The sequence below is a fragment of the Glycine max genome, chromosome 2 (genome assembly GCF_000004515.6).
Source record: "Glycine max cultivar Williams 82 chromosome 2, Glycine_max_v4.0, whole genome shotgun sequence".
Classification (NCBI taxonomy): domain Eukaryota; kingdom Viridiplantae; phylum Streptophyta; class Magnoliopsida; order Fabales; family Fabaceae; genus Glycine; species Glycine max.
In genome coordinates, this window is record NC_016089.4 from 37,795,151 (window position 1) to 37,803,889 (window position 8,739).

Here is an 8,739-nt window from a genome sequence, read left to right on the forward strand (position 1 = left end):
GCAGATTAAATTAAACAGAGTCATTTCATTCAAATTCAAACCATGAAATCTCAAAATTGAGTGATACATTTGTTAACAATGTCATATGACAAAACAAAATTTGAAAGCCAAAATTTATGTGTAACACATGTCAACTGCATCAGAAATATACTCGATGCGCATAATGCTTAACTGTGGCTCTACCAATAATATTCAAGTTGAAAATAAAATAAAAATAACATGTGCATACAATAGTGATTGTATTGTGAGAAGTCAGAAAACAAAATAAAAATGTTTTTATGAACCAACACTCATGCAAGAAAACACTTACCCACAAAGGTTAGCAGAACAAAAAAAAAACCCACAAAATAAAAAATTGAATGACAGTACCTAGAATGCAAAAGCCAAGAGAACAGATGCAAGGCCAATTTTTTATGGATGAAGTAAAAAAGAAGAAAACGAAAGGAACAAAAGGAGCCGGTGAAAATGAAAATGCCAACACAAAAAAAATAAGTGTTGTTTCAATTAAATGAGAGGAGAGGGGAAAAACATAAAAGACAAAAAGATAGATAAATCAAAGTACATAAACTAAAGCTAATAGTCCCAATTCTTTCTTCGGCGGATGACAATTTCCCATATTTTATCAATGGTCCTATAATAGAAGGAGACTTCATCGCTGTGGGAGAAATCATTATCTGCAAGGAATTGATACCATGGTTGTACAACATATTTGCGCCCAACTCCACCATCAATCACGACAACATTCCACTGTAATGGAGGTCCAAATCTTCTGAGAATGGTCATGTGTTGACCGCAGGCATTTACATGTGTCATGACACAGTTGGGGAGTCTCTACATGGGAAAAAAACAACTTGATATATAAGCATGAATTAATAAGCAACATTGAAGAGGTTTTCATTGTTACTAGTGGTCCTGGTGCACCAAGCATTGATTGTGTGATTTCAACTGTCCAAATATGTTGTCTTGACATAACTTCTGGCCTTCCGCAAGTCTGGCATTCTAGTGAGGGAACGAAATAAAGATCAAACATGGATTTGTTGTTGCATGCCAAGAATTTAATCATCACAGATTCAAAAATTGATAAATCTTTTCTGAATTCTTTGAGCCCTTCCGCAAAGTAGACCTTTGCCCGATGTTGCCTTAGCCTAATTTGGTATATTGTTCCATCATATCTAAAGTTGACAAACTCAGGGTATTCTGGTGCCCATTGTCGGTGGTAAAAAGAGGGCACTTCTATAATGCCCTGCAAATAATCATAGCAAGAAAGCAAATATGAAACTATATGAATAATAAAAACAATTAGTATGTAACATTACCATATCATTGTGTAATACTGTAGTGAACTGTAGGATTAATGGATTTGTGTGAATTGGATATTGCATCTGCAGTGAGAGGAAATGCAAAAAATGAAAATCAAGTATGGTACTGAAATAGGAAAGTGCAAAATATCTGGAGAATGACAACAACATAATAAAATGAATGAATAGGACTATCAGTGTTTTGTGGTTTGCTCTAGAATTACAATGTGCGACTATTGTTGAAGATGAGAGATCAATATAGGCCTAAATTCCAATATTTAACAGCATAAATTGCTATCCAGAAACAATTGAGGTAAAGAATAAGCATAAAAAAAAGGATTGTAACGTGCAAAGTCATGAAGAAACAGAGGAAATAACAATCCTACCAGCAAAATATTATATTTAATTGCTACATATTAGTGGTATATTCTAAATAAACAGAGCAAATAACAATGAAAATTGTGTATTTGTTGTCTGCTGGTAAAAAATGAAGAAAATAATGTTTACAACAGTTGACAATATTAATGAGTCAAAATATATCCGTGTATGCATTCAAAACATAAAGGAAGAAATAAGGTTTTGTTTCATAGCTAGATCAAGATCAGAATAGCAAGAGACAAAGAAAACCTAGGTATGACAAAGGTCACGCATTTTTTCAGTATTTCAGTCTAAAGCAATATACATAAAAACCAAATAAAAAATAAAACAATTACATGCAAAGGAAACCAAAAGTTGAGCGAGTAAGAAGCAAAACAAAAACCCATTAACAAAAACCCAAACCGAAAAAGGAAAACAGAGAATGAGCAATGTTCAAAGTAATTTGAAAAAGTAAGCGAGTAATTGGTTTTACATGCACCTTGCTTGTTGTTGATGATGAATCAGAACTGATACTTGTCTTGGTTGTGGCAATCAATAACTCTGAAGCCATTCTCCGAGCCGTTTCAGTATTTTTTGTTAAAGGAATGAACATTGAATATTTGCCGAAGAAGTGGTCTATGGAGAATAAATGTTGCAGTGACACGATGGTTGGTGAAAATGTGTAAGTGGCGGAATACGGGGGGGTTTGAGAATTGTCGAGCATTCAATGCAGTATGGCAAGATTGGAGGTGGAGAGTCATGTGAATCATTGTGAATGTATCTGTGGTGGTGTACACAGCCAAAGTGTTTTTTTTTTTGTTTACTGAATGTCCACAACCAATATTGATATTTATAAAAATGCAGGGAAACAAATATATGAGCAAAAAATAATCAGCATGTATATAATATGACAGGTATGCACAAATAAAAATGAGAAGAAGGTATATAAAAGAATATTTGTGAAAACTCAGAAAACAAAATAAAGGGAGAACACCTGAAAAAAATTAAAGATTTTGTCTTGGGAAAAATCATAAAACCCAAAACTTTTTGATGAAGATGAAAAAATTTAACCATAAACCAAAAAATCAAAGAAAACAAACTTGCACTGGTGGAGTTCCTAGATAAAAACCACACTTGTAGTGTGTTATTCCACTAGTTGTGAATGCAATAGAGGCTTACAAAAAACATTACATATAGGTAAAAAAAAATATGATTTTAAGATAGCTATGGAATTTGAGATAAAAATTACACGTACCTAATCTAATCATCATTTATTATTTATTACTTCTCTATTTGTTTACCCTGTTGAATATTTGAATCTTTTGTTATCAACCCCTTTAAAAATTTGATATGACGACATTTACAATTATTGTATTTTTGCTTTATTTTTATTAAGTTAACGTTATAAAAGAATTGTTTAATAAAAATGATATTAATTTGTCGCAACCTACCCTTCGGCGGGAGGGCGACGCGTGACTCGCGGGATGCGTGTTCCACGAAAGGAATACGCGCGGAGTCGCCACCAACGTTTATTTGAGGAAAACGTCGGAAAAACCGGAAAAGACGCGATCTACGAACTTTTAGTGAAAGGTTCGGGAGTTGTATTTACGCACGGGGAAGGTATTAGCACCCCACACGCCCGTCCCAAGGGACGGCAGCCTTTAATCGAATGTGCAAACATGACTTTGATTTTTATGTTCCCTTTTATGTTCTTATATCCTTTATACCCTTTTTATATTTTTTCTTTTTTGTGGTCGACAAGGGTGTTTCCCTTTGCTCCTACGTATTCCTCAATTTGGGATGAGAAAATCAGACCTACGTAGTTCTTTCGGAACAAAGTGTTTGGTTAAGTTGTTTTTGTCTTTTTTGCAAAATATGTTTTTATTGAACAAAAGGTCATTTAAGGTGTTGAACCATTAAACGGTCTTTTGATTTTGAAAGGGGAGAAACGTTAAGGCGTTGGACCATTAACGATCTCTTGTTTTTGAAAGGAGAGAAACGTTAAGGCATTGGACCATTAACGATCTCTTGGGGTGGTCGACAAAAGCGGGGCTTTTGCTCCTACGTATCCTCAATGAGGAACTCAGACCTACGTAGTTCTTTCTTATCAAGTGATTCTTTTTTACTTAAGTGGTGATCATTTTAAGGCGTTGGACCTTAAAAATGATCCATTTTACTTAGTGAGAAATTGAAATGACAAACTTCAAAAGCCTATTTTTATGGACGAGCTTGACTAGGCGAATTGATTTTAGCCTTAGTTTCACTTTAGTTATTAATCAATTCGATTAAGAATGAGAAATCCCAAAGAGAAAACGTCCGATTGATTTTCCGCTTTATTTTACTAAAAGATGTCTTTTTGATTATTATATTATTTTTTACCTCTTTTTGATTTCCAACGTGGTTACGGCACGACCGAACGGTCGGAATTGATTTTAACCGAAGTTAACGGATAATATAATTCAAACGTTCGGTGGAAATTTATTTTATTTTTAAGTTAAGCGAGAAATGACTTAAGTAAAATGGCTTAAGCACGTCAACAGGGGGTATAAAAAGTAAACAAAACGAGAGTAAAAATGCACGAAACACAATGTGGACCACTACGGGTGCATAGAATGAATCGAAAAGCTTGGTTCGAGTACTTACCCGTTGAAGATCGAAGAACGATGAAGAACGAATGAAGAACGTCGAAGAACGGTTGAAACCTTTGCGAATTCCTCACGGAAAACGTTACGGAAACGTTTCGGAAGCGCCTCGGCTTAGATTTTCTTCACGGAAACAATTTTTCCAAGCAAATTCGAAAGAGAGAGAAGTGCCTAAGGGGCTGGACCCCTTCCTTCTTCTTTCCTCCCCTATTTATAGCAAAATAGGGGAGGTGGTTGCCGCCCAGCTCGCCCAGGCGAGCAGGGTTGCTTCCTCCAGAAGCAACCGCCTTCTGGAGGAATCTTCTGGAGGGCCCAAATGGGCCTGGGTGCTATTTGCACCCCCATTTTTACTAAGTACACCCCCCTCTGCTGTTTTTTGGTGATTCTTTTTTCGTAAAGTTACGGAAACTTACGAATTTCGTAACGATACTTGTTTTCTTTCCGTAATGTTACGGAACCTTGCGGATTACATAATCATCCCCTTTTTGACTTACGGAATGTTACGGAACCTCACTTAATTATGCAACGATGCTTCCATTTGATTTCCGGTGTGTCACGGAAACTTACGGATTGTGCATCAATATTTTTTTGGTTTTTCGGCATGTCCTGGAATTTCACAAATTGCCTAATGATGGGTGCCAAGCACCTCACGAGGACCAAAGAATGGTCGCACGTCATCGAGCAAAGGTCCCCGGACGAAATTAGGGTATGACAGTTGCCCCTCTTTACTTGTCTTTTATTGGAGATAAAAGGAAAGTAAAGATAAGACACTAATTTCGTTCCTCTCGATTTGGCGAGAGTCGCGGGTGACCATAAAATCTCCACATGCAAATGACTTGTTGTTCCCAAAATTTCACAAATTGCCTAATGATGGGTGCCAAGCACCTCACAAGGACCAAAGAATGGTCGCATGTCATCAAGCAAAGGTCCCCGAAAATCAGTGTATGACACTAAGTTTCGGCTCCTCTCCGGTTGACGAGAGTCGCGGGCGACCATGAAATTTCCGCATGTAAATGACTTGTTGTTCCCGGAGGAACAAAAGGTGCAGAAGACTGTGTCAGCCCTGCATGCTATCAAGCGTTCTGTCTTACAGATAGCAAAAGAATGTTATACGGATAACCACTCGGGTATTTCCGCGTATCATCGGGCCCGCCGCCTCTGGATGACACAAGGGTGCAGAATGACCAAACTTGGTCTCTGCTTGTCATCGGGCCCGCCGCCTCTGGATGACAAAAGGGTGCGATAACCGTAAGGTATCTCCGCGTATCATGGGTGCAGAATGACCAAACTTGGTCTCTGCTTGTCATCGGGCCCGCCGCCTCTGGATGACAAAAGGGTGCGAATAACCATAAGGTATCTCCGCGTATCATGGGTGCAGAATGACCAAACTTGGTCTCTGCTTGTCATCGGGCCCGCCGCCTCTGGATGACAAAAGGGTGCGAATAACCGTAAGGTATCTCCGCGTATCATGGGTGCAGAATGACCAAACTTGGTCTCTGCTTGTCATCGGCCCGCCGCCTCTGGATGACAAAGGGTGCGAATAACCTAAGGTATCTCCGCGTATCATGGGTGCAGAATGACCAAACTTGGTCTCTGCTTGTCATCGGCCGCCGCCTCTGGATGACAAAGGGTGCGATAACCGTAAGGTATCTCCGCGTATCATGGGTGCAGAATGACCAAACTTGGTCTCTGCTTGTCATCGGGCCCGCGCTCTGGATGACAAAGGGTGCGATAACCGTAAGGTATCTCCGCGTATCATGGGTGCAGAATGACCAAACTTGGTCTCTGCTTGTCATCGGGCCCGCCGCCTCTGGATGACAAAAGGGTGCGAATAACCATAAGGTATCTCCGCGTATCATGGGTGCAGAATGACCAAACTTGGTCTCTGCTTGTCATCGGGCCCGCCGCCTCTGGATGACAAAAGGGTGCGAATAACCATAAGGTATCTCCGCGTATCATGGGTGCAGAATGACCAAACTTGGTCTCTGCTTGTCATCGGCCGCCGCCTCTGGATGACAAAAGGTGCGATAACCGTAAGGTATCTCCGCGTATCATGGTGCAGAATGACCAAACTTGGTCTCTGCTTGTCATCGGGCCCGCCGCCTCTGGATGACAAAAGGGTGCGAATAACCATAAGGTATCTCCGCGTATCATGGGTGCAGAATGACCAAACTTGGTCTCTGCTTGTCATCGGGCCCGCCGCCTCTGGATGACAAAAGGTGCGGATAACCGTAAGGTATCTCCGCGTGCTACCAGCTCTTGAGTCATGGCAACAAAAGGCGGTGTGGTCGACAAAAGCGAGGCTCTTGCTCCTACGTATCCTCCCATGAGGAATTCAGACCTACGTAGTTCTGGATAACTTGTGAGACTTGAAAAAGTCTCGTGTTTTCTCCACTAAAATGCAAACATGCTTTAGCAAAGAGACAAATATTCCAACTGATTTAGAGCAGCATATGCTTTTTTGAGTGAAAAACAATGCGTCTACCGGGGAAGGAGAGTCTGCTGATGAAATTCCCATAACCATAAATGAGATTTTGGATGTTAGCATTTCGTTTCTAAATGACCATTTAGAGGAAACACTGGGTTCGACAAAAATAGAAGAAATCCACTCAAAGTGTATCAATCTCGCACAGGTAAGTGTTTCATCCTAATTCCGAACCATAGATATGTCATGACTTGACTTTGCAAATTATTTCCTATCAAATCAAAAATTACATGCGTGATCATGGATCAATAGGGCTTCCCTTGGGAATGGGTTCTTTTGGTGTTTTTCTTTCGGCTTTTGTGTGTTTTTGGCTTTTGATTTTCTGGCTTTTTCTTTTTCTGTTTTTTTTGTTTAGTGCGGGGCGAGAAAAAAGGTCGCTAGCGCACGGGATTTTGGTTGGTAATCAAAGGGAGAAGACCATTTTAGGTCGTGGTTCCTTTCCTTCTTTTTGTTCATTTGGTGACAATTCTGTATTGTTCAGATATTGTTGGTCAAAAGACCTTTCTGCACATTTCTTCTGTTTCTTTGATCAAGAACTTTCTTTCCTTCCTTTTTTTTCTTTCTCCCATTCTTTGGTTGGGAATTTTCTTTCTTTTCTTTTTGCTTTCTCCCACTCTTTGATTGAGAATTTCCTTTCTTTTCTTTTTGCTTTCTCTTTGATGGGAAATTTTCCTTCTTTCCTTTTTTGCTTCCGAGGGTAAGGTTTATGGTGAGTCAGGATTTTGGCTCAAGGCTTGTAGAATGGCTAGACATGATACATGTCAGGGTTTGGTTTGGTTCAAGGATAAAAAGGGATGCCCCACATTATTTCCATGACACAAATGCAAAAATGATGATTTGGAAACTTTATGCAAAACTGGTCATGCATGCACCTATGCGGACACTCAAGTGTCAAATTTTTATGGGTCATGTGATGCTAGGGCTCAGGATTCATTTCCTCTATTTTAATCAACCCAATGTTTCCAAAATATGTTCTTTTATCAATTTGTGCATTCATCCGAGTCCATTTCGGGCGTCCGGGGAAATTTCACAGCATTCACCCTTCAGGTGTAGACACATTTTCCAAAAATTGGTTATGATCAACGAACTTTTTCAAAGAAAAGTTGGAAATCGTCTCTTTTCAAAAGCATGCTGTTTTTTAGCTAGACAACCTATTTTTTCCTTTTTTCTACCTTTTTCCTTACTTGCCCTTCTTCCCCTACTTGCCCTCTTCTTCTTTTCACTTTCTTTTCTTTTCTATTTCATTTTCTTTCCTTTTCTATTTCATTTTCTTTCCTTCCCTATTTTTATTTTTATCATGATTTTTTTGTTTATTTTACATATATACTTTTGGACGATGTTCCTAAACGAAGAACTCTACACGGTTCCAGAATTTCAAACATCATTGATAGTAAGGATATATAAATACTAACGCACCAATCTAAACAAAAATGTATGCGCTGTACAAATGACAATCGAAACAACAAGAACAAACATTAGTCTCTCAAGTCAAAACAATAACATAGAAAAAATGACAAAAGAAATATGAAAGAAAACATGAATCTGGGGATCTCCCAGTCACGTGTCTCCACTCCCTCCCAAGAAGTCAAGCAAATCAGCCATCTCCTCATCCTCGTGGGCTTCTTCTCCATCGCCGGGAGCTTCTGGGGGTGCCTCTCCTGCTTGGGCCTCGGGCCAATCTCCGGGCCATGCAACCTCTGCCCTGAACTGGTCTGGAGTAGGGCATGAAAAAGGAGCGAAGCCCTGGCTCTGCATGCTAAGGCTCATCTGGTACAGACAATCATGGGTCCGTACATGTGCTCGGTGGTTGGCCGCCTGCTGGCGAACCAAATGCCGTAAATACTGCTCCATGTCAAATGCCCCAGCCTGGCCAGCCTGATGCGGTGGTGGGGGCGCGCCTGCGGCCTGTGGAGCATCACCCTGAGCCTGTCTCTGGGTACAGTACTTCTCAATAAAA